This window comes from Arvicola amphibius, chromosome 4 (assembly GCF_903992535.2).
Source record: "Arvicola amphibius chromosome 4, mArvAmp1.2, whole genome shotgun sequence".
Lineage (NCBI taxonomy): Eukaryota > Metazoa > Chordata > Mammalia > Rodentia > Cricetidae > Arvicola > Arvicola amphibius.
Window position 1 is genome coordinate 101,889,824 of NC_052050.1, and position 23,141 is coordinate 101,912,964.

Genomic DNA, 23,141 nt, shown 5'->3' on the forward strand with positions numbered 1-23,141 from the left:
TTTTATAAGCAGAGTGATACCAGGATACTTTAACTATCTTCTCGCGTCCCTCCCCATTCTCAGTCAAGGTGCTGTATTTAGGGTTTCTAAAAATGTGTAACAGTCATTTGCAGAGAGGCACTAATAAAACCCCTAACTAATAAAAGGGAAGAACAAGAGGAAAAACTAGGGGATTTATTTTCAGTGGTCATAAAGGCAAAGAGTGTATTGTTATTTTGGTTTTCCTTTTATTTAAAAAAAAAACAATTTCAGTTTTATTCTAGAATAAGCTGCTCTGTTGATAGTTTGAGTCTTAAAATGGAAAAATATTCAAACTTGTTGTTTTTTATTTCTTTTTATGTAGAGACTGGGTCCCTGTTACCTAGGCTGCCCTTAAATGTGATCTCAACCTTGACTTCCTCTTCCTCATCCCTAGTGCTGGGATTCGCAAGTGTGAGAAGTACCTAGTGGGTGTGGTGCTGGAGTCCTGAGCGAGTGTCTCGGTGTGCTGGGTGAGCACCCTCCAACTTAGCTACATCCCTACCTCTCAAGTTTTTAAAGGACCAAGCATTATTGGGAACAGTAGACAGCAACTGGTTGGCGGTGATGGCAAGACCAGGCCCCAGCCTCTGGAGTTAGAAACCCTAGTTCTGACCCCAGCTCAGCAGCTTTCTATAGAAGAAGATGGCAACAATCGCTCTGTTCTTTGTGGTTACCACTCAGTGGATGGTAATGTTGCCTGGGCGCAGAGTCATTTTCTCTATCAAGTACTTGAGGAAATAATCAAGAGTCATATGCAGATAAGACAATTCTTAGAATTTTTGTGTCTCAAAAGTGAATCTCATTCATCCACTCTGCTTTTAGAATTACAAATGCATTTAAATTAAACAAATTCAACCAAATTTTCATGCATTTATAGTCTTTTAAGCTGGTAGGTCTTCAGTATTAACAAATTGGATCTCATTTTGTTTAGTCTTGAATTTTCTAATGATGTATTTGACTAACAGTGTGTGCTAGATTAAATATTGCTGTCGTTCACATCCAGTGGCAATGTCTGTGTGATTGCCACATGGACTCTCTTCCACGTCTTGACGGGTGTTTTGGAATGTGACATTTCCTCTTTGTGGGAGTTTCCTGTTACTTTAGCTTTAGACAGTGAGAAGTGAGTGCTGAGTGTTGCCTACTCCCTTAACCACTGTGTTCCTCAGTCCTGAGCCCTTGCTGCACCTGCCTGCGCTGGGAACAGTTGCCCTCTTAGACTCCTTGCACACTGTTACAGTTGTCTGTTCTTGTGGTCTTCCTAATAGAGGGTAGAAATGAGGCTCACTCAGCTCATATTGACCCCTAGCAGACCTCGAGTAAAGATTCTTGGCCGGGCTGTGGTAGTGCGCGCATTTAATCCCAGCATGCAGGAGGACCTCTTGTGAGTTTGGGACCATGTTGGTCTATAGAGTGAGATCCAGGACAGCCAGAGTCATCCATAGAAACAAAGGATCCTTAGGGAAATGGTCTTGGACAGAAAGGATTAAACTCAATGAATTGAGTCCAGAGACTGCTACCAATTCCTTGGGCACTGTGTTTTCTATCCTCATCCTTTTCAGTTTGTTTTGAGGATGCCTGTGAGCCTTCATTTTCCCACATGGTGTTGCTATTCATCATAGCATTGCTCCGTGCTGCTGCTTTTCAGGGCTTCTGTGGAGCTTTGGAACTACAAGCTACGTTCCCAAACTACGTGTCTACTTCTGACATCAAGGACCACTGAATTTTTCCCTTCTGTGTTAAACACATTGGTCAAATGGCTGCAGACGCAGGCCACTTTCTGTATCCTACAAAGCCACCCCAGTAAGACTGCAATAAAGCAAACAACACTGCATTCATTGAAATAGAAATGAAGAAAATACTGATTTTAGAGACAAGTGCCTCCCTGGAAATGCATGGAGTTTGTGGGTTCTGCTGCTGTACTAGGTGACGGGGTGGGGGTGGGAGTGTGGTTACCCTGGGTTCTAACCGCTGAGGACATTAGTACTCCAAGTGAACACTGGCTGACAGGATAAACAAGAGAATCACATGATGAGACTTTATTACCATAGTCTCCCTAATTGATAAACAGCGGTTTTGATTCACTGAATACTCTTGACGCAGAACAAGAAGCTTACAGAAGACAAACTTCTGAGTAGGTAGTGTGAGGTCCTGCTTGGGAGATCTGCAGTGAGGCTGAGAGGATCTAGGAAGACCCTGGTTGTGGGGTGTCCAGCCCGACTACATTTCACCAGGGAGCCAGGGTACAGTGGGCTGTGTGAGTCTATTCATCCCAATGGGCCCTAGCTCTGAGGTGTTAAGCCTCATTATTTGAAGGGTTTCCACTTTGTAAACTAGAAAACATCCAGTTGGCAGGAAGAATCATGACCCTTCAGGACTTTTCTTTAATCGTAGCACTTGAGAGAGTCAGGCAGATCTCTGTGTGTTACAAGCTAGCCAGGGCTTCATACCAGACCCTGTCTCTGAATGAATGAATGAATGAATGAATGAATGGACGAACGAACAAATGAATAGCAAACAAATAAAAATAAATCAGAACCTCCAAATTGAACATTTTTTTCATTTGCACACTGTTATTTTTAATGGTGTTAGAAATACGTGTGAAGTTGCAGAGAAAGAGACCACCCCTCCAAAGCGTCTTGACACACGGCACAGGTTTATCTTGATCAGAAGAGTGTGCTGTTCATGAAGCAGAGGAGCAAGCACACCCAGACAGAAAATGCGCTTGGTTTTTACTCTAACTCGGGTGCTGATTGTATCGTTTCCCTTAGGTTTGGGTACTGTTAACCTCATAGTTTTCTAAAATTGTCTAGTTTTTTGTTTGTTTGTTTTTAAAGGGCAAAGTTGGAGGAAGAGAAAACGATGTAATCATTTTAATTTCAAAAATTAAAAATTGTGATAAAAATATTTTTCCCAAAGGAGAAAAAGGAGTTGGGTAAAGGACATGAAGGACAGTAGGAAGGGGTAGGCCACCTAAGGCACTTAAATTCTGGGAATGCAGCAGGGCCTTTCTGTAAGCAAAGGTTTTGCCTGGGAGAGAGGGTTAAAACATTTGCATAAAAGTCTTACAAGGTAGGGAGATAAAAATATTTGAATTCCTTTTCATTAACACAGATTTCACAGTGTTTAATACAAAAGAATAATATTTAATGTTTCTTACGGTGGTAAAATTTGAGAAAGATAAGTTTATAAAAAATGAGCTTTGCGAGCTTGGTGGAGTTTCAGTTGAGATTACTTCCTGTAGGGTGTAGCTTGCTGTGGGCCCTCCACTTTGTCATTTTCCTGTCTGTGACCTGACCACTTTCCTGGCCCACCAGTTCTCCTCGGCTTCACATTGTAGAAAGTGTAACGGGATGTGCCATTGGTTCAGGTACATTTGCACTTCTGCCTGGCTATAAAACCTTTATTAGAACTTGGAGCTTCAGGGTGGCATCAGTATTAGGCTGATAGTTAGGAGGAGAGGGACCATATAGAAAGAAGCCATCTTAAAAAATGTGAACTGATGTCCAGAAGTTAAAAATACAACATTGTAGGGGTTTAGTAGGCACTCCCAAACAGCTTCAGAATGAAAAGTTAGCCACATGTGGCTGCCCACTTCTGCAGTCACAGCATTTATGTGGCTGAGGCAGGAGGATTGTGAATTCCAAGCCAGCCTGAGTCACATAGTGAGATTCTGTCGCAGGAAATCAAATGGCAAAGAAAGAAAACTTGAACCCTTATCTTTCTTTGTGTTGCTTGTTAAATTAGTAAAAAGCAGTCTGCTTTGCCGCCTTCACGTGCTGTTCTAACCAGTGCTGAGAACCCTTCTCTGTCTCTCCCTGATGGGACTTCTAGGGTTGTCTATAAAAGGTCAATTGCAGAAATAAGTGTTTACCTTAAAAATCAGATGTCATAATGTATAGTTTTTGCAAGTCAGGATCTGAACAGTAGTAAGGCAGTTTAGATACATTGTCCATCAGATGTGAGATGCTATCATTTTGTTAGTGGGTACACTAGTTATTTGTTTGAAGATGGAAACTGTATTAGTATTAATAAAGTTCTTAGAGAGGTTGTTAGGGGAGTCAAATGCTGTCTTTTTGTCTCTTCATACATAGGAACAAAAGCAAATGACTGTGAAGTATTTAGTGGGTTGAACCTTAATGTAGTGCTTGCCTTCCCCAGTATTATAAGAAGCACTTTGCCCAGTTGCCATGGAAACAGATTTAAATTATTGAAAGTTATGATGTAGATTTTGATACTGATATGTGAAAGATAGATACTGCGTACCAAGGATCTGAATGCTACCCCAGTAGTTACTTCAGGGACAGGCATTAGCTGTACTTGCCATCACAAGTACAAAAAGGTTCCTGCCCTCAAGAGCTCAGATTCTCCTAGGGATGGCCAGCAGCTAGATGGGCAGGACAGCAGGTACAGAAGCATCATGCCTGCTGCTGGAGGACTGCTGCCAGGAAGTCAGGAAAGCAGCACTGACAGGTGGGTAAGAGATGTGTTCTCGCCAAGGAAGCTGCTGGTGTGAGCTGAAAAGAGGGGCAGAGTTCATCTAAGTCCATCCTTAAATTACAGCCTTAGCCACTGGTACTGGTGGGATGAACTGGACAAGCCTGCCAGTGGTCACTAGACCATCCACCTCAGTTGTTTGACTTCTAAGCCTCCTAGGGCTGCTCTATGGTTAAGAGAGGCTGTAGCTTTGGGCCTGTCCTAAGCACCGTATGGATTGTGCATTAGCAGCAATGGTCCTGCCACTACTCATTTAGCTGCTGAAAGGAAGGTTTTTTTCTGATAGGTTAGCTCACTGTAATACTACAAACAGTACTAGAGATTGTTTATAGTTAGCTGTTGGATGCTTGCCTTGTCCTGAGTACTGAACTGGTCCTTGTTCAGCTTCCGGCCGAGTTGAGAATGAACATGGACAAATATGAAGCAGAGTTGGATATCAGAGTGTGGTAGGACCGTGCATGCAAGTGTTCGGTGTGCTGATAGAGGTAGCGCAACTGCTCCTGTGGCTCATGCTGTTTTCAAGGAAGCCTTGGCATGGTCGCCAGAGAAGACCGAGCACAGAACAACAGACTTGAGGGGAGAGGTGAACTTTCCTCTTCCTGTGTGAGGTGGGCCTGCCAACCAGGAGTGGAGGGCAGTTGTACCCATGGCCATCCAGTCTACCACTACAGAAGGCAGCTACATACCTGAGACAAGGGGTTCTGCACAGCCTTTTCTGACCGTGGTTTTCGTCAGAGTCGAGATAGAGAATAGAAGAATGTAGTTGGAACCAATGATGGCAATCTACCATATTGTTCTCCAACAAGAAGTTCAAGAATGCATGTCAAGTGGCTGTCCTGTACCAGCTGCTGTGCTGAATTAGGAATAGAAGCATGGGTGAGAAGGCATGGTGTGCTTAGCTCAGCTGCTCCAGCCCCCCAGGTGAAAGGAGAGGAGGTGCACACCGGGCAGGTGCTGTGGGGGAAGTCAGAGAAAGCAGGGTCCAGATGCAGGGTCCCCAAAGAGAGGTATAGGCAATGCTAGAAGACCTGCTTAATTTCATCTAGAGCAACTTCCTGTCTTCTCCAAGTGTTCAGTCCCAGAGGACAGGAAACACTGACCTCATTCTAGGTATTGACTGTCATTGCCTTCTTTACCTGCCACCACCTCTGCTGGGGCCTCTTTTGCTCAGGCAACAGTGATGGACTCTATTTCTCCCAGGTCTGGAGCATTCGGCCAGTTGAGCTGCCTTCTGTTGGCCTCTGTTTTAGTGCAGGATTCCATGCCTCAAAGAGCTCTGCCTTCTGTCGGCCTCTGTTTTAGTGCAGGATTCCATGCCTCAGAGCTCTTCCTTTGAGACAAGTGCTGGGCCAACGCTAGAGGCAATAGAGGAGTAAGGTCGGGGTGGGCTGAACAGTGTCCAGGAGACGGAATAACTGATAGTTTTGTTTGCATATTACTTTTTCCTAACTAGGGTTAGTGCTGATCATTCTCTGTCACATTCAGGTTTTGAGGTATTTTAGAGATGGTTAGAGATGATCCTATAATAGTGTTTAGGACAGACAGCTGTGAGAGCTCACGGTTGGATTTCGTCATTGTTAGTTTAGTTGAGAACCCTGGCAAGATTTCCAAGTGTGTGGTAGTGACATCCTGAAGCACTCAGAATATTAGCCCTAGTGACAGGCCAGCAGCCTTCCTGGCCCTGCACCTGTTAGCTGTGGGAGATGTCTGCTCGCTAACCTGCTCACTCTGTGTAAGACTTGTAAAAGGCATTTAAATCCTGTACCTCAAGGATGTTATCTCTCTACTCAGATTTAAGATCCCGGGTATGCATTTTATCTTTATTTTTAAATATATATGTTTTTTTAAAAAAGAAACAATTTATGTTGCTAGAGTTAAAGTCTGAAAAGCTGTGTTGAACAGTGAGTTTAGTCCATGATTTTTTGTTTCGATGAAAACAGTTTCATGACAGTAGCAACAACTATGCCAACAAAGAAAGCCTTGCTGTTATCTGCCCTATCAAGAGTAATGCCTCAGTATCTGGAACACTTAAAGCAAAAGTATTAATGTCTTGCTTCCAGAAAGAAAATGTGAGCTCGCCTCTATATAGTCAATCTAAAAATTGTGCAGTCCGTTTAAAGTTTTGTACTACATTTCTGTTTTATAGTTTCTCTTTCTATTCTAAGTTTGATTTAAATATCACAGTCATTAGAAGAAATTGCTTTTTAAAAGGGCTTGTAACCTGGCTAATGGATTGCATGTCTATCTTCATTGTTTCTTAGTATTCCCTTTAAAGACACAGGATTCTCTTCATCCAGGAAGCTGAAAAAATAGCATGTTCTAGAGGACACTGGTTCATGGTTCTTTCCTGTCCAAACTCTAAACCAAAATCTTTTCCTTTCCCGTAAATTCAAGGACACGGTTTATGTGAATTAAAAAAAAAAACTGAGTAGCACCTGCCATTCAGTCACAGAGAGAGAGAGAGAGAGAGAGAGAGAGAGAGAGAGAGAGAGAGAGAGAGACCTTCTTCAAGTCACTAAGCAAACAAGTGCATTCGGGTTAGGGTTTTGAGGTGCTTCATGCATATGTGGACAGAATATCAAATGTCAGCGTGACTTGTATGAGGAAGTAAGGAAAAGTGGGAACACACCCATGGTCAAATCTGAGGTCCACGTTGGGTGCGTTCAACTGCAGCACTGCCATCACTGTGGGGCTGGCACCTTGAAAAATTGTTCCTAGAAACACAAAACTGTCGAGTTGCTCAGAAGGATTCAGATGTTTTACAGTTTTTTTCTTTAAATGTCTTTACTATGATTCTTTAGATTAGCAAGAAGACAAACAACAAATAGTGCTTGGCAATTTTGCTCTAAAATATTTAGCGCTGTGGTGTTGACTCAGCCTGCTGTTACTCTCAGCATCTGCTCTGGTGTGGCCAGTCTGCTAGGGCCTATGGAACCTCACACATGCCCTTGTCTGAGATAGTTGGGTTCTGGAAGAGGCAGCCGTTAGAGTTCAGAAGGCATCAAGAGATGGTGGGTTTTGTTCCACTCTGTCACAGCTACTTTTATGAAGATGACAAATCTTCTCTGGGCCTATGTTGCTCTGTTTATACTCAAGGGAGCTGAAACCTACAACTTGAGCCTTATGAGTGCTATGACTTAGGGTCACATGAAGCATTGTGCCCTCACTGTGTGTAGTTAGCATATAGGCATGCGACTCCTCCATCAGTGCTGCTAGTCACCAGGCTTGCTGGATTTTCCTCTTGCAAATGTTTCTCCCTGCCTCCCTTCTCACTATTCTGCATCTCACCAACTATTGTGCCTTTCAAGATGCTTACATTATACACCTGCCTTTCCTCTAGCATGTCCTATCAGCATTGTGCATCTCCTGTCCCTTCCCACCGGATCATCTGTCCTCTGCTCTTCCATCCCATCCCCATCCAGTTCTCGGCTCTTGGTCTTAGGATGATCCATCATGAGCATTTCCTCGTTCAAAAGTCATCACTCAGCCGGGCGGTGGTGGCGCACGCCTTTAATCCCAGCACTCGGGATGCAGAGGCAGGCGGATCTCTGAGTTCGAGGCCAGCCGGTCTACAAGAGCTAGTTCCAGGACAGACTCTAGAAACTACAGGGAAACCCTGTCTCGAAAAACCAAAAAAAAAAAAAAAAAAAGTCATTACTCTGCTCGGGCTTTTCAGATCTGAGTTTGCCCTGCAGCACCCATCCTCCTTCATTCACTATCCTGTGCACACTCAGTGTCACCTCAGTCACCACAAACATCTTGGGTTTTTCTACTTCCTGAACAGTTTCATTCTTTATGTGGGTGTTGTATACATGTATGTGGGGTGTGTGTGTGTGTGTGTGTAGGCAGGCCAGAAGCTGATTTCAGGGGTCTTAATCTGTCATTCTCCAGTACATTTTTTGAAATTGAAAATGGGCTTTCCCATTTTCCCAACTAGGCTGGCTGGTTGGCCAGTGAGCTCCTGGAGTCTGCCTCTACCCCCATGGATTACAGAGGTGTGCCAACATGCCTGACTTTGTATGGATTCTGGGAATCTGAATTCAGGTTCTCATGCTTGCATAGCAAGCGCATTAGCTACTGAGACATCTCCCAAGCCCAACTTTTTTTTTGTTTTTAAAAAGTATCCGTGAAACCTTAAAATTAATCATGAAGCAAGAGTGGCTATAGGATTACTGAGTAGAGCCCCACAGAAGGCAGAGATGGAGGAAGAGGTACCTTAGAAGCAAAGAACTGGGGGTAGGATCTGGGAGATAGAGACTAACCATGCAGGGTTTTGAGTCAAAGAAAGGAAGAAGTTCTAAGTGATCACCCCAAATGGCCTTTGCTTTCAGTAGATTAGAAGCCAGATAGATTAGCTCAGAAGGGTGAGATGTGGTACTAGGGGCGGGCACAAAGGGTCTCAACTAAAAGTGTGTGTAAGATTTTCTGAGCAGGTGTATAGAGAGAATCAGGTTGCGGCTCATTGGCATGACTTTGTGGTAGAGTCATTAATTTTTTTTTTCAGTTCAGGGTTTGCCTTTGTGGATGTGATAGGAGAACCCAGGATTGGTCTTTGGTGCTGCTGAAGAGTGGCTGCATCTTCTCCACCACCGCACCAGCTTCTAGACTTGGTAAGGATGTGAGTGAACATGGAGAGGAAGGAGTTACTAAGGGTTCAGAGAGGTCCATCTCCCTTCATTCGGTGCTCACAACTCCATCCACACTCACTACCCTCTCTCATGTGTGTCAGTGTGTGCACCTGGATCCTGTGCTCCTCCAGCCCTGCATAGTGGGGGTGATAGAGGGAGACATGGGGTTGTCTTGGAGAGAAAGGGGACAGGTCGATGCAGCCTTTCTAGAGGGTAACCACCAGCTAGGAATGCCAATGCTGGGCTGTATATTCTCGGCTGCCGTCCAAGGCTCTCCTGGTACACGGTTCCTTCCTCTTACCTCTTACCTCTTCAAGGACATATCTCCACTGACTTGTGTCTTTCTGCTCTGCCAGGTTTTTCCTGCTCAGGGATGGGTGTGGAGCAGGGTCAAATGTGGTTCAGTATGTGCTGAGTTTCTGCTGGGCAGGCACAAAGAATCTACGACATTTGAGTGACCATAAATGAGCAGGTAGAAAGGTAGTGGGATCTGCGATATGGGAGTCCAGGAGGTTGCAGGATTTGAGACTCAAACTTGGAAAAAAGGAGTTCAGGCAAGCCAGGGTAGGTTCATGGATTTGGATCGTAAAAAGTGAGATTTTGCTGAGGGACTTACCTTGCACTGAGTAACTGAGGGAGGGAGGCAATCTTGCAGAGAGTAGCTAACATGAGAGGGGGTGTAAGGTGATGGGTGTGAGGCAGAATAGTGTTTTGGAAATGATGGTGAGCTGGGTTAGTAAACCGTACTGAGGTTTGTGAAAGGCAAATGGCCACAACTCAGAAGGACCGCAAGGCCAGCGATATCTTCAAGGTTAACACTGGGACTCCAAGCCTGCTCTTACACCACTGGCAGCCTAGTCTTAACTCAGCGGTGGTGTGGCAGGAGAAGTCCAGTGTCTCCATCCTCATCTCTCTTGGACTGGTAGGGTAGGCTCCCTCATGGCTACCGCCCTAGGCTGCTTCATTGCCTGGACTGCAGCAGAGTGTCCTGCCTCCAGGACTTGCGTGGACTCTTCCTCCATGTGTATAGTTTGCTCCCCGCCACATTCGGATCCCTCCAAGGGCTCCTTCGGGCAGAGGGGAGCCCATCTCATTTACTAAACACTCTTATTCCCCGTTTGCTGTGGGTTGTTTTTTTTTTTTTCCCTGAAGATCACTGTTTGACAGAATACACTTTATTGAATTGCTGATTGATATGGTACAGGAGGACAGAGATGTCTCTATTTTTAGTGATGCATTTTCTCTGCACCTATTATAGAACTTGGCAGATCACAGACGTTTACAAACATTAGTTACGTGCAGAGTGTACATAACCAAATAAGTGAAGGGAGGAACTGGGGGGAGGGCTAGCAAACAGTCAGAGGGAAGGATGTGCTCACCCTGCAACCTTGGGTTTGAGGGTGGAAGAGGTATGGGTGGGTTGTTACTAAGGGAGATGGAAGTGCAGAAAACAGAATGGTTCCTGTTGTTGAGGAAGTCAGCTGTGGGGGTCGGGTGATTAGGAATTCCACTTCCTGGCATGATGGCAAAGCAGGAATGCTGGGTAATTTAGGAGGGGTCAAGTTACCAACTCTTGACAAGAATGGAGGGTGGTTTTACAGAAAAGTGGCTGTGAGGCATCACCCCCCCCCCCATGCAGAATCTACTCCCCCCCATGTGTTTAGTTCCCTGTGAGCTCCTCTGACTCTTGTTTTGTTTTTAAGAATAAGAAATAGTACAGTATAGAACTAAAATGTGATAAAGCTAGTTTTTCAGTCTGTTGCTCTCACAGGGGAGGCCAAGAGTGTGTCAGTACAGTCGTTGGTATGACTGGCTAGTTCCTTTGGGTCTTTGGGACAGAGTACCAGCGTTTGCTTTTCAAATTGTCACAGGTTCAAAATACAGAGTACCATTTATGCTGCTAGGGTTGTGGTTGGAAACTTGAATACTGCCAGAATCTTCCTGTTGACATCTGAATAACTCAGATTATGCTTCTGGTAAATTTATGGTCCCAAAGTGCCCAGCAGACCTCCTTGCCTTCAGCGTCGGCAGCACATTGCCGTGACCTCACTCTGCTCAGACTCTGGCTTTCTAGATGCTTCAGCATACAGCTGCCCTCCTGCTGCTGTGAAGTGCACAGTAGATATGCTTTGGGACCCAGGAGGGCTCACCCACAGCAAAAAAAGATTTCAGCCTTTCGTGTTCAAGTTCCTGTTCGTGCTGTGTTTTAGGAGTGAGGCATCTTCCTGAACCTCAGAAGTAGAAACCCGTTTCAAACAGGATTTCCTCTGGATGGCAGCCCTCTCCTGCCAGCACTTGTGACCTTGACCCACTGCGGCTGTGGCCTCTGTGCCTCATTCCCATCCTCAGCTTTCTGCAACTACTTTTCCCTCTTCTGCTTTCTTGGGTCTAGTTTCTTCCTCTTTTGTGTTCCCTTGGGCTGAGGAAGTCTAGTTATACTTTTGGCTCTCAGCTTCACCTTCTCAGGGAGGTTTTATGTGAAGTCTCTCCTTCCATGGATGCTGGATGTCATACTTTGTAGTTAGAGCTGTGGGCTGCTTCCCGCAGCCCAGCTAGCTTATGCCCCAAAATAACAACACACAAATTGTATTCTTTTAAACTCTGCCTGGCCCATTAGTTTCAGCCTCTTATTGGCTAACTTCTCACATCTTGCTTTAACCCATATTTAGTAATCTGTGTAGCACCACGAGGTGGTGGCTTACCAGGAGAGATCTTAACCTGCATCCATCTCAGAGAGGAGAGGCATGGCGACTGCCTGAGGTATCTGCCTCACTCCCTTCTACCCAGCATCCTGTCCTGTTTACTCCACCTACCTAATTTTAGGCTGTTTCTTTATTAACCAATGAAAGTAGACAGATGCCCCTCCTCCATCAGTTCTTGGCTTCTCACCACAGCTCACTGTATGCTTCTTTCATCATAGACAACATGTCTATGTGTCTCCAACATCTGCAGCCTCCAAGCGACCATCTTGATTATCTTGCTGTGCCTTCAGCACCTAGAATTAATAAAAAGTAGTTATGGACCCCCCCAGACAGCTCCTCCCAGATACCTCTGAATGAAAGAGCGATAGAGCCCTGTGTCTTCCGTCTGTGGCCATAGCCACTGTCACTGCAACACATTTGACACAAGAATGGAAAGGACTGGTTTCACTGCTCCCAGCAATCTGGTGAGTACTGTGTTGCTTTGGAGAGTGACTGCACATCTCCTTCATCTTCCGGGCAGCAGTTGCATCCAGACTTAGCCCACTGACGAGAGCTCCCAATACTGAATTACATTGTGCAGCCAGGGGTGCATGCGCTGTGGGGGTTACAGTGCTTGTGCAGCCAGGGATGAGCGCACATGCGCTGTGGGGGTTACAGTGCTTGTGCAGCCAGGGGTGAGTGCACATGCGCTGTGGGGGTTACAGTGCTTGTGCAGCCAGGGGTGAGTACACAAATCATCCATTCTCCCCTTTGTTCAGTTTAATTAATTTAGCAAGCATTCATTCTTGTGTAGCTCCATGATCTATTTTGTTGAATCCTGCACCCCATGATGTTCATAAAGGACTTGATCTTGCTGTTTCCTGCTCTCGTCATTCTCCTGCCCTGCTATTGTCCCTCCCTTTCCAAGTAGTTCCCCTTCTAGTTTCATGGTTTTTTGGGGGTGGTGGGGTGGGTGTTGACACTGCATTTCTCTGCGTAGCCCTGGCTGTCCTGGCTCTGTAGACCAGGCTGGCCTTGAACTCAAATCTGTCTGCCTCTGCCTCCTAAGTGCTGGAATTAAAAGTGTGCACCACCACTGTCCAGCTTTTCTAGTGTCTTTTCTAGATTCGAGGTGAGAGAGAACATGCAGCATATGTCTACGTTAGTCTGATTTGCTTAATACGGTTCTCCCAGATTTTTTTTAATTTTGATCTTTCTTTTTAAAATTAGTTACTACCATGTAGTTGATTCTGGTCATGACCTTTTTGCTCTCCTGCCTCAGCCTCTAGAGTCTGGGATTACAGAAGTGAACTACCTTCCTCACTACTGTGTTAAGTTCTAAGTAGATATAATACTCCTCAGTAAATCTGGAGCAGTACCCATAGCAGCACTAAGCATTCAGTAGGGTCCACATTCTGCTGCCAAATGGTTCTGGTAAGTTGGGCACCAGATGAATTGCAAAAAGCATGTAGGTTTGGGGCTTTAGAATTGCCATTTACGTAAATCTGCCCACTGGAGGTAGATTGTCCTGCTCAGCATCAAGGGCCTCCTCCTGTGGGATCTCTGACCTTCATGGCCAGAAGAGTGATGAGCCTTGAGAGGCAAGAAGGTTGCTCGGTTCAGCATGATTCAGTAGCCTGTGTTGATTCATACTCCAAGTTCTGACCCCGAGTGGTTTGTTTTAGACATATTTAAGGATAGCACAATTTGGTTGAAAACGATTGTGGTGATAATGAACTCAAACCCACTTTCATAACAAAGCATACATAAATCTCGAAGAACAAAGTAAGCAAAATACAGATCAGACGTGACTATGTTGAAACTTTTTAAAGTCTGTAAAGGTAGCTTCTGTAGATTGACTGAGAGAAACAAGTTTATGCTGGGGGAGTGGCCAGTACTGTTGCTGGAATATTCTCTAGCCACACAATAGCACAGGGTCACCAGGCTGGATAATATCTCTGCTCCAGGTCCTGCATCCCTTCCCTTGAAGGAACAACCCTGTGTGCTTAACATTCTAAGTTTTTCTAGTGCTTATCTGTGAGGACAAAGACCTACATCTTCACGTCCCCAGCCACACAACCTCAACTTAAGCACTCCTTTAATCCGTCATCCTCATTGGTTTTTCTTGGTCAGCTCAGTTCTTCATCCTCTTTCTGCCTTTTTGAGCTGTCACCATCCAGTGGTAGCAGCTCCCCTGTTCTTATATTCCCTAGTCCTCCTAGCCTGTTGGCTCTGCTTTCCATTTGGAACATTTCCCCCTGTCCTTTTGTTCACCTGGAAATATGAAGAAAGTTATGTGACTTTACCCTCTGGGAGTAGAATTCTGTCCCAGAGAAACATTTCTCACCCCAGCTCTGGATCCAGCATTCCACCTTTGTATTTGTAAAAGAGCATATACCTTTGCTGCTTTGTGACATGTTTAAAATTGCTGCTACTTCTTTGGAGACAGCATCTAGCATTGACATTTTGAATATTTTCATCTCCTCACCTGGCGTTGGCCACTTTCTTAGGCCACTGGCACTTGGCCTGTTGGGCCCAGACACTTGGTCTCTGACATATGTTCGTTCTCCTTGTTAGTCAGCAGGCATGACTCTCAGCATCAAGCCCCAGACTTTTGCACATTGATGCTGTTGCCACCTGTAGCTGCATTGTGTTGTAGACAGCCCTCATGGTGACCATCACTGCAGAGTGCTCAGCTGCACCCTGGGCCTTCTCTACTAGACTCTAGTGACCATCTTCCCTATGGTGACAAGAACAAATGTCCCTGGAAACAAGGACAGTCCTCTCCAGCTGAGACCCACTGATTTGGAACAAAAGCTCTGTGGTGCTCTTTATGTTTCCACCTTAACACTCACCAGTCTCTTAATGCAGATTGCGATGCGTGCAGCAGGCAGGGGGTGGAGGGGCCAACTCTCCGGACACTGTCATTTTTAAGGGTTGAGGTTCCACCGACATCCTTTTGCCTATTGGACATCTGCCAAGGAATCCTCTCACCATAAAGTCAGTCAGTGGGTACAGCACCTTCTGGTTTATTGGAAAAGACCTTAAAAATCAACCTGGAAACGAATAGTAGCATTCCTTCCAATTTTAGTTTTATAGTTTTAGAAATTAATGTTTTAACTGCCCGAGACTGTGTTTGTTGTTTTTCTAGCTGTTGGCTCCAGCATATAATTATAAAAATGGGGATGCTGAAGCAGAGTCTTCCAAAAGACAGTGTAAGCAGCAATGTCAGATTGTTCACTAAAGGGGCAAAAGTGTAGTATTGGTCTGGGTGGAAGGTGTGAGAATATTACTGATTACGGCACCTGAGTGAGTTTATAAAACTGGAGCACACAGAAGATAGAAAGAAGAAAAATAGATTTCTCCACAGGCTTGATGTCAGACAACGTATTCAGAATGTTTAGAGTCATGCTCATAGACCCACTGACAAAGTATGGCGTGCCAGAGACCACGTTGGTGATTTTGGCTGCTTTCCACTCTTTCTCTTTGTTCATAATAAAAGGTACCTGATACTTTAAAAATGGGAATACAGAAAAATTTAGAGAAAAAATTAACCCTTTGCCTGCTTTGCCTTATATTGAGAGCTAAAGATGATGTAAAATGAAATAAAAGACATACAATGCGCCCCTCACATCCTCATGGTATTTGCTGTGCATACGTGTAGCTTGCACTTAAACTACATGGATGCTTATAGGCTACAGCATCTTCAGCTTAGAAATATTGATCTCATAAGTGTGGTATGCACTGTGTGTACTTGTGCTTGTGTTTTTGCTGTTCTAGGACAATATCACAGTTTGTTTCTGCACTTCGCTATTGGACAGTATTGTTCTGAACATTGAGGTATGGGTTTATGGCTTTTAATTCTTTACTGTTGTTCGTGGTGCTGGAGATGCAGTGCAGGGCCATATGTATGCTAGGCAAGTACCCACTGCTGCTTCAGCCCTTCCCCCACTTTGATGGTTGGTAACTACAAGTGTGAGTGTGCCTTGTGTGCAGACGCATATGGGGTTACACGTGTACACGTGTGTGGAGGCCACAGGTCAGCCTGTTTTCAGGTGCTTTCCACCTTCTTTTCTGGCAGTAGTCACAGTGACCCAGAGGTCCCCACTTAGGCAAAACTGGCTAGCCAGTGACTGGGATCCTCTTGTTCTAGCTGTCTCAGGTCTAGGACCCTAAGTGTCCATATCGTACCCAACTTCATAGGCGGGTATTGGGTCAAACGGAAGTCATTCTACTAAGATGTCTCCCCCAGTCCCTTGGAGTTTCTTGCCAGGCTTGGCCTTATCAGGCTTTTGAATTTTACCTTGGAAAAGTACAGTCCCTTAATTTCTACCAAACTTGAACATTATTATATCTTCTGTTTATTTAACTATCTCAGTTTCTTCTTTTATGACTTGGGTTTTTCTTCTTTATTGATGGATTTTTTTTCAGGCACATTTTAGATTTCTCTGTATTGTGGATGTGTTGATGTTTCCTATATTCAGGTGGCTTATCTTTGCCATGTGGCAGTTGTAGTCTGTAATTGTGTTTATCACCTGTACACTCATGGCAAGGCTTTTGGTTTAAGTTTAATAGCTCCATACTCTAAGAATTTTTACCCCAAAAGTTTGTCCTACATTTTAATGTTAGTCTGATCCATAAGTGCTTTCTTTTTGTGTATGACATAATTTAGGGCCTAAGTGTCCATGAAAACATACTAGTGACACGAGCCAGCGCCACTGTTGCATACTCCATCTTCCCCACCCATTGCTAATGCCACTGTCATTTGTTTGAATTGCTCACCATGCATGACCTCTCCTGCCTTGGCTATCGTACACTCTTGGTACCTTCTACACTTGCCATTACCAAGGCTTCATGTGTTTGTATATTATGGGAGGCCTTGCTGTGATGGAATTAGACTCTAGGGTGGAGAAACCAGTGGGTGCCCTAGGAAAGCTGGTGGACCTGACACTTAGAGGCTTTGAGGACATAGATTAGGCCACTCTGTGACAGCCAAGGGGTCCCTGGGTGCTGGTGGGTGTAGCTGTCAGGACTGAGGCTATGACCTTGGGGCTGAGAGTCTCAGATCTACACTTTGTCCCTCCTTGTCCCCATGTCCAGCTTGTACCTACTGTCTCTGGGGAACTTTCAGCTGACTCCTTTTTAAACTCTGATCCTCCAAAAAAGCCATACCCAGTGCTCTAGCTTGTACTCCATCAGAAAGCCCAAAGCCTGCCTTCATGAGGATTATTGGGAAGCACCATCTGCATTTGGAGGCGGCCTCTTGTTCTTGCCATTTTCCTTCTCAGCTCATAGGGCTCTCCTGCCTGCCCCCGCCTCTTCTTTTTAAAAAAAATTTAACTTAAGGTCTGTTTTTTTCTCCTTACTTTGTACTGAATTAAATCAGAAAAAGAATGCTGTATTTAAATGTCGTTGTTCTTTTGAAGAAAAGCTTCAGCTTATTATGTTTGTTTAAACTGCAGAGGTATCTGTCAGCCACCCTGCTTCTGCTGAGCATGGGTAGCCTGACTTCTTTGGGTGTCAGTGCATTGCTATGTTTCAGGCGTGGCTGTCTGTGACGGACTCTGGACAGTGGGACCACATTGCTAATGCCGCTGTCATTTGTTTGAATTGCTCACCATGCATGAACTCTCCTGCCTTGGCTATCGTACACTCTTGGTACCTTCTACACTTGCCATTACCAAGGCTTCATGTGTTTGTATATTATGGGAGGCCTTGCTGTGATAGGATTAGAATCTAGGGTGGAGAAACCAGTGGGTGCCCTAGGAAAGCTGGTGGACCTGACACTTAGAGGATTGGAGAATCAGCTTGGAAGACTGGCCTCTGTAGAGGATATTCAGGTTATCTGGAGCCCCTGTTGCTTTTGCAGTGTTTGGAAGAGAAGTAGTAAAAGAGACACCAAATGAGAAGAGAAAGTGCAAAGCCTGTTTTCTTTTCAAAGTGGGAATATCTTCATTTGCTGTGCAGACTACAGAAGTATGCAGTCACTAAAGGCCCAGCAATGCCTGATGGTGCAGAACAGCCCAGCTCATGCACAGCCTCTGCCTAGGAGGTCTGCTGTGTCCACCAGCACTTGGGATATGACAGCACAGCAGTGGAACTTGTTTATCTTTTATGTCACAGTAACTTATAGTCTTAGCTGGGTGTAGTGGCACATGTCTGTAACCCCAGCACTCCAGTTCAAAGTTAGCCTGATCTACAAGTGAGTTCCAGGTCAGCCAGGGCTAAATAGCAATATAATTAATAATATTGATGATAATAATAATTATTATAATAATAGAGTGGACATGAGGATGAGCAACAACTAAGACCCCCTGCAAAGAGCTTAGCTCTTGCTCACTCCCAAGTCTGTTTAGGGTGTGGCTTCTGTACCTCCCCCTTCCCTTGCTGCACCTTTTGTTTCTTTGGCATGCAGCCTGCTGTGCACACACTCCCTGCCTGCCCTTGTCTTTCTCTTGCTTTCTCCATGTTTGTGTTATGTATACACATAGTTTGCTCTGTTGATTAACTAATTATTTTCCTTAGTTATGTGTCAAGGCCATTTTTAAAGTACCAAAGGATTTGTCTGTCTCCTTTTGGTCAATTGTGATGTGATTTCAGAGTGATAAGTGTACCAACATTTGTTTTTAACCATCTGGCTGTTTCAGTTTTTTTTTTCTATTAATATTTTTAAGTAGCATGTTTTCCTGCTTTATGTTTTACCCATATGTTGAGTGCCTTGCAGTTTGTTCAAAACTGGGACTCTGTCTTTACATTTATGTTTGATGTCTGTTAGAGGATTTTCATGTAGTTGTAAGTAAGAAAACATCAGAATGTTTGCCTGCATTTGAGGACTGTGCTGCTGCTGACCAGCTTCTCTGTTGTTCTGACTGCTGTCCAGTGTGCAAGGGAGAAGCTCAAGTGCCACACTGCTGTGAGCGCTTGCTTGTGGCCCCATGTAGCTGCCTTAGTCTTGCTTGAGGCCCTGATGTTGAGGTGGATGTGAACGCAGAGTCAGGCACACTGCTGCTTCTCCTTTGGGAAGAATCTGCTTCGTTGGTAGTTCCATTGAGACTGAACCAATCCTGTTCCAGATTCCTTCTGCATTGAAAAGGAAATGGAATTCTGATTGGTGGTCCAGTGGTCATCCAGCCTGGCTAAGAGAGCAGTCATGCCAGGCAAGGGCAGATAGGAGATGCTTTGAGTGTAGAGCACAGCTCTGGAGTGCTTACGGCTAGCTGGCAAAATTATTCTCTAGCCAGCGAACGCCTCAGTTTTAATAACCAGTTAGTAATTTTTACACTACCCTCTGTAATTTTTCCAAAAATGTCCTGCTGCCAGTCTTCTGATAAAGACTGTTTTCCTTTCAAAATCATAAATTAATAAATTGCTCAGTACACTTGGCTGCCATAGCAGCCTCTTGTCCTCGGGGAGTGGGTTCCACACATCAGAAGTTCATAATATGCTGAGGTCATTTCCAAGAATTGATTAAAGGTTTTAAATTTTCAAGTGAAAATATCTTTCCCTGGCATATTTATAGGAAACAAAACAGTGCTGCTTGAAAAGAGAGGACTCATTAACATAGAAACCCAGGCTGTCTCCTCCTCTACATACCTGGTTTCAGGGCCTGAATTCCAGCCCTGGCACCTTACAGAGGACAACACTGGCAGTATGATGAGGAGTAAGTTCATGGGAAGAGGTTTACTATGCTGGTTGAAATAAAAATGTGGTGAAAAGTTTGAGTATGGAGACTGCATGACTAGTTTTTAAAAGTAGCTTGAGGGATACCTTGCTAGAAACTGTACTTGCTTTTCCTTTAAAAACCAAAAATCTTAGTTTAGCCATATAAGAATGTTATATTGCCAAATATCTTGACATCTTGCTTGTTACATCATAAAGGTTGGAAAAATTAGGCAAAAGGAACTCATTCCAGCTTCGGTTATTTCTAGAATTAGGTTGTGTGCTGGCCTGAACATAATATCACTATGCTGAACAGACCGAGACTCAAGCTGCCCTCTCAGTACCGTTGTGCCCGTAGAGTACCTCACTACAGAGCTTTCTACACACAGTGGACTGTGCTTAACACAGAAACTCACAGCTGCTTGAAGTGTAAAGAGTAAGTATCTGTAATCTGGTCAGCTCCAGATGAGACCTCTGTGTTATCCACCTCTACCGGGCTTAATGACCGTCTCAGAAGAGGGAGTGGAAAGATTACAAGAGTCAGAGGCCAGGGAGTACTGGGTTGAAAATCTGTTCTGGATATGGCAGGACTGCTGTACCCAGGAACTCAGCAGCTGTGCCCACACAAGACCTACACAAGAATAAGCCAGTCATCATTCCAGCATGGAGTAGGGTGAACTCAGGGGACTTTACCCCAACTGGGGAGCTATGGAAAGTTGATGGCTTCTAGGGGAGTGAGAATCAGTAGGCTCTTGATGAACTGACTGTGTTCCAGTGGGTGGCCCCACACAGAAGTACATGGGCATTGTATTGGACTTGGTGTGTTATTAAAAATAAAAAAGGACCCAATGTTGGGAGAGGATGGGGACATGGTAGATATGGAAGGAATGGGGAATAAATATGACCAAAATACATTGTGTGACTTTCTCAAACACTTATGAAATTTGAACTAGCTGAGTGTATTCATTGTAGAACCAGACTGTAGTGCTCTTGTTTTATGGAAATTTAAAAACCCTATTGTCATTATACATCAGAATTTTTTTGTGTGTATATGTGTCAGAATAGTTGGTAGGAATAAACTCCTCCCGCCCCTCCCCCCATTTGGAAGTTTGAAGTACAATTTAAGACAAGCTAGAAATGAAGTTTGATGTGTAGTTTGAAAATTTTAAAAACTGATTGCAATACTTTTGTGTATCACATAATAGATGCCGGAAACTAGAAATATGACAGAATAATAACACTGATTGCTCACATTATTGGCATGGATTGATTTATTTAAATCTCTGCTGTATATTACATGTCTGCTGTTCTTTCTTTATCCTATCAAAGTCAGCATCCTGTTGCCCTCACTTTTAACTATCCCCTGTGGCTCTGAAGGTACCAGCGGGCTATCTACCTGGAGGTTTTCCAGGCTGGGATTAAATGCATCCTGGTCCACCTGGTAGTAGACTTTCACCATCACTGGTCCGATGGCAGACCTTTGAGTATGGATTCTTTCACTGATGGAGATGCAAGCAGACTCAGCTGTGGTACAGGTGTCAGTGGTTCATTTTTTTTTTTCAGTACTCTCTTGTAGTCAAGCACCTGTTAATAGTTCTGGTTAGAGCTAAAAGTCATTGGGTTGCAATTTTTCTTTGTTGTGAAAAATGCTGCCATATCATTTACATACAATAATATCCACTTATTTAAAGTATAAAATTTTATTGTTTTTGTAATTGTATGGAATTTTATGGCTATCACTGCAGTGTAATTCACATCATCTTCAACAAAACAAAAGCCCCTCATTGTATCTGTATACAGTCATTCTCTTTCTGGACCCCAATTCCAGGAAGCCACCAATTTAATTTGCCCAGTAGACTGACTTGGGGAGCTGCATATGAACAGAGCAGTGTGCATTGTTTGGCCGCTAGCTTCTTTCACTTGCCATATTTCCAAGTTTGTCCCTTTCCACGTGTGTCAGGATTGCTTCCTTTCTTGTTCTGAGCAGAATCCATTGTACACTGTGCACTGTGCACCGTTCACTACTTGACAGGTTTGTTAGTGGTTTTGACGAATCAGAGTGATGCTGCCATGAACATTGACCTGCAAGTTTTTGTGTAGACTTTTGTCTCTCTATGTCATCTCAAAACTGCTTTATGTGATGTTTTTGTGACTTCCTCATGGTATAACAGCCTCAGGACAGTCAGCTGGCTTACAGGGTATCTCATCTGCAAAGATGAGCGTCCCATGAAACCCTGGAAGACCTATTGTCTTAGTTAGGGTTTCTATTGCTGTGATGAATACCAGGACCAAAAGCAACCTGAGGAGTAAAGGGTTTATTTGGTTTACAGATCCTGAATTGTAAGATATCTTGTTGACTGTGTCCTTTGCTTTACAGAAGCTTTTCGGTTTCAGAGGGTCCCACTTACTGTTTCTGTCACTGCCTGTGCATCTGGGGTTATATTTAGGGAGTGGTCTCCTGTGCCAATACGTTCAAGGTCCCAGATTCACATCCGGACCCTCAGCGGTCTCTGGCTCTGGCTCACTTGCTCAGCGGTAGCTCCCCTGTACCTTTCAGGTGGAGTTTGCTGTCTCAGGTCTGCTCTGGCCCAGGTCACTGGCTCAGTCCTGGTCTGCCAATGTCCCTGGACTTGATCTGCTCCCGTTCCCATGGAGATTGCTTCTTCTGGCCCACTCTGGCCTAGCTCTGGAATGTTTCTCTTACTAGATTTTGTAAGGAATAAGCTCCCTAGTCACTCACCACGTTGTCAGCTCCAGACAGATCAGTTCTGTCACTCTTTGTCCACTCCAGACTGGATGATAGTCCCCTCTGGCTCAGTTCTGACCCAGTGAGACAATCTGTTCTAATGCCCTTTCTTTCCCATCCCACAGTGGCTCAGTGTTATTTAGATGCTAGAGTGTTGTTTATAATAGGTGTTGGATTTAATTTTCAAAAGGAATTGTCAAGCACGTAAGTAGACTTTATGAAATTCTGCAAATTTCAGAATGCATTCCATGCCTTATCAAAAATGTTCATGAATATTAAGTTAATTTTTTGAAAACCTATTCTTTTCCCTTTGCTACATTTTGTAAAGATTTACTTAGCTTATAATTTTCTCAATTTGGAAGTGTGTGGGAGTTTCAGTGTCAAGGCATAAGAAGAAAAAAAAGATCTTTCAGTATTAAAAACAGGTGATACTGCATTGAAAATATTTTAAAATCTCTGTCGAAAGGACCTTCTGGATCAGTACCACTGATGTTCAGGGTTTGTACATCTTGTCATTCTAAGCGCATCATGATAATTGTATCTTTGAAATATTTTGGCATGAACAGATTTTATTTTCTAGAAATAAATAATTCAAAATGAAAATGCAGTGTTGAAAATCTTTGAGTTGTATTTTAATGTGTTTTAGTAAAATAAGTAATTTTGCCTGCAAATTTATCTACCTGCTGGAACCTTTGAAGTCAACATTATGTGATAGCAGTGTGTAGTCTTCACCATCTTTCTGGCTTTTTCTTAGTGTTCATTTACCTCTACCATAATCATATCTTTTCATTTTTTAAGAGTGTTAGTTCTGAACATATATTTTTGGATTTAAAAAAAAACCTAACATTGTCAACCTCTCTTTTGATTATAGTGTTTAGCCCCTTAAAACATAATATAATTGTTAGAATCTTG

At 43.9% G+C, this 23,141-nt stretch overlaps 1 protein-coding gene across 8 annotated transcripts in view; it reads left to right on the forward strand.

Annotated features, from left to right (window-relative positions):
• Mrtfb (myocardin related transcription factor B) overlaps positions 1-23,141 on the forward strand; it is a 169,831-nt gene that overhangs the window by 32,860 nt on the left and 113,830 nt on the right. For 4 of the 8 annotated variants that reach the window (XM_038327492.1, XM_038327494.1, XM_038327491.1 and 1 more), the window contains one exon: positions 9,020-9,125. The exons of the other annotated variants lie outside the window; for them this stretch is intronic. The gene's annotated coding sequence lies outside the window, so the exon portion shown is untranslated. The remainder of the gene's footprint in view (positions 1-9,019; positions 9,126-23,141) is intronic. 8 annotated transcript variants of the gene reach the window in all.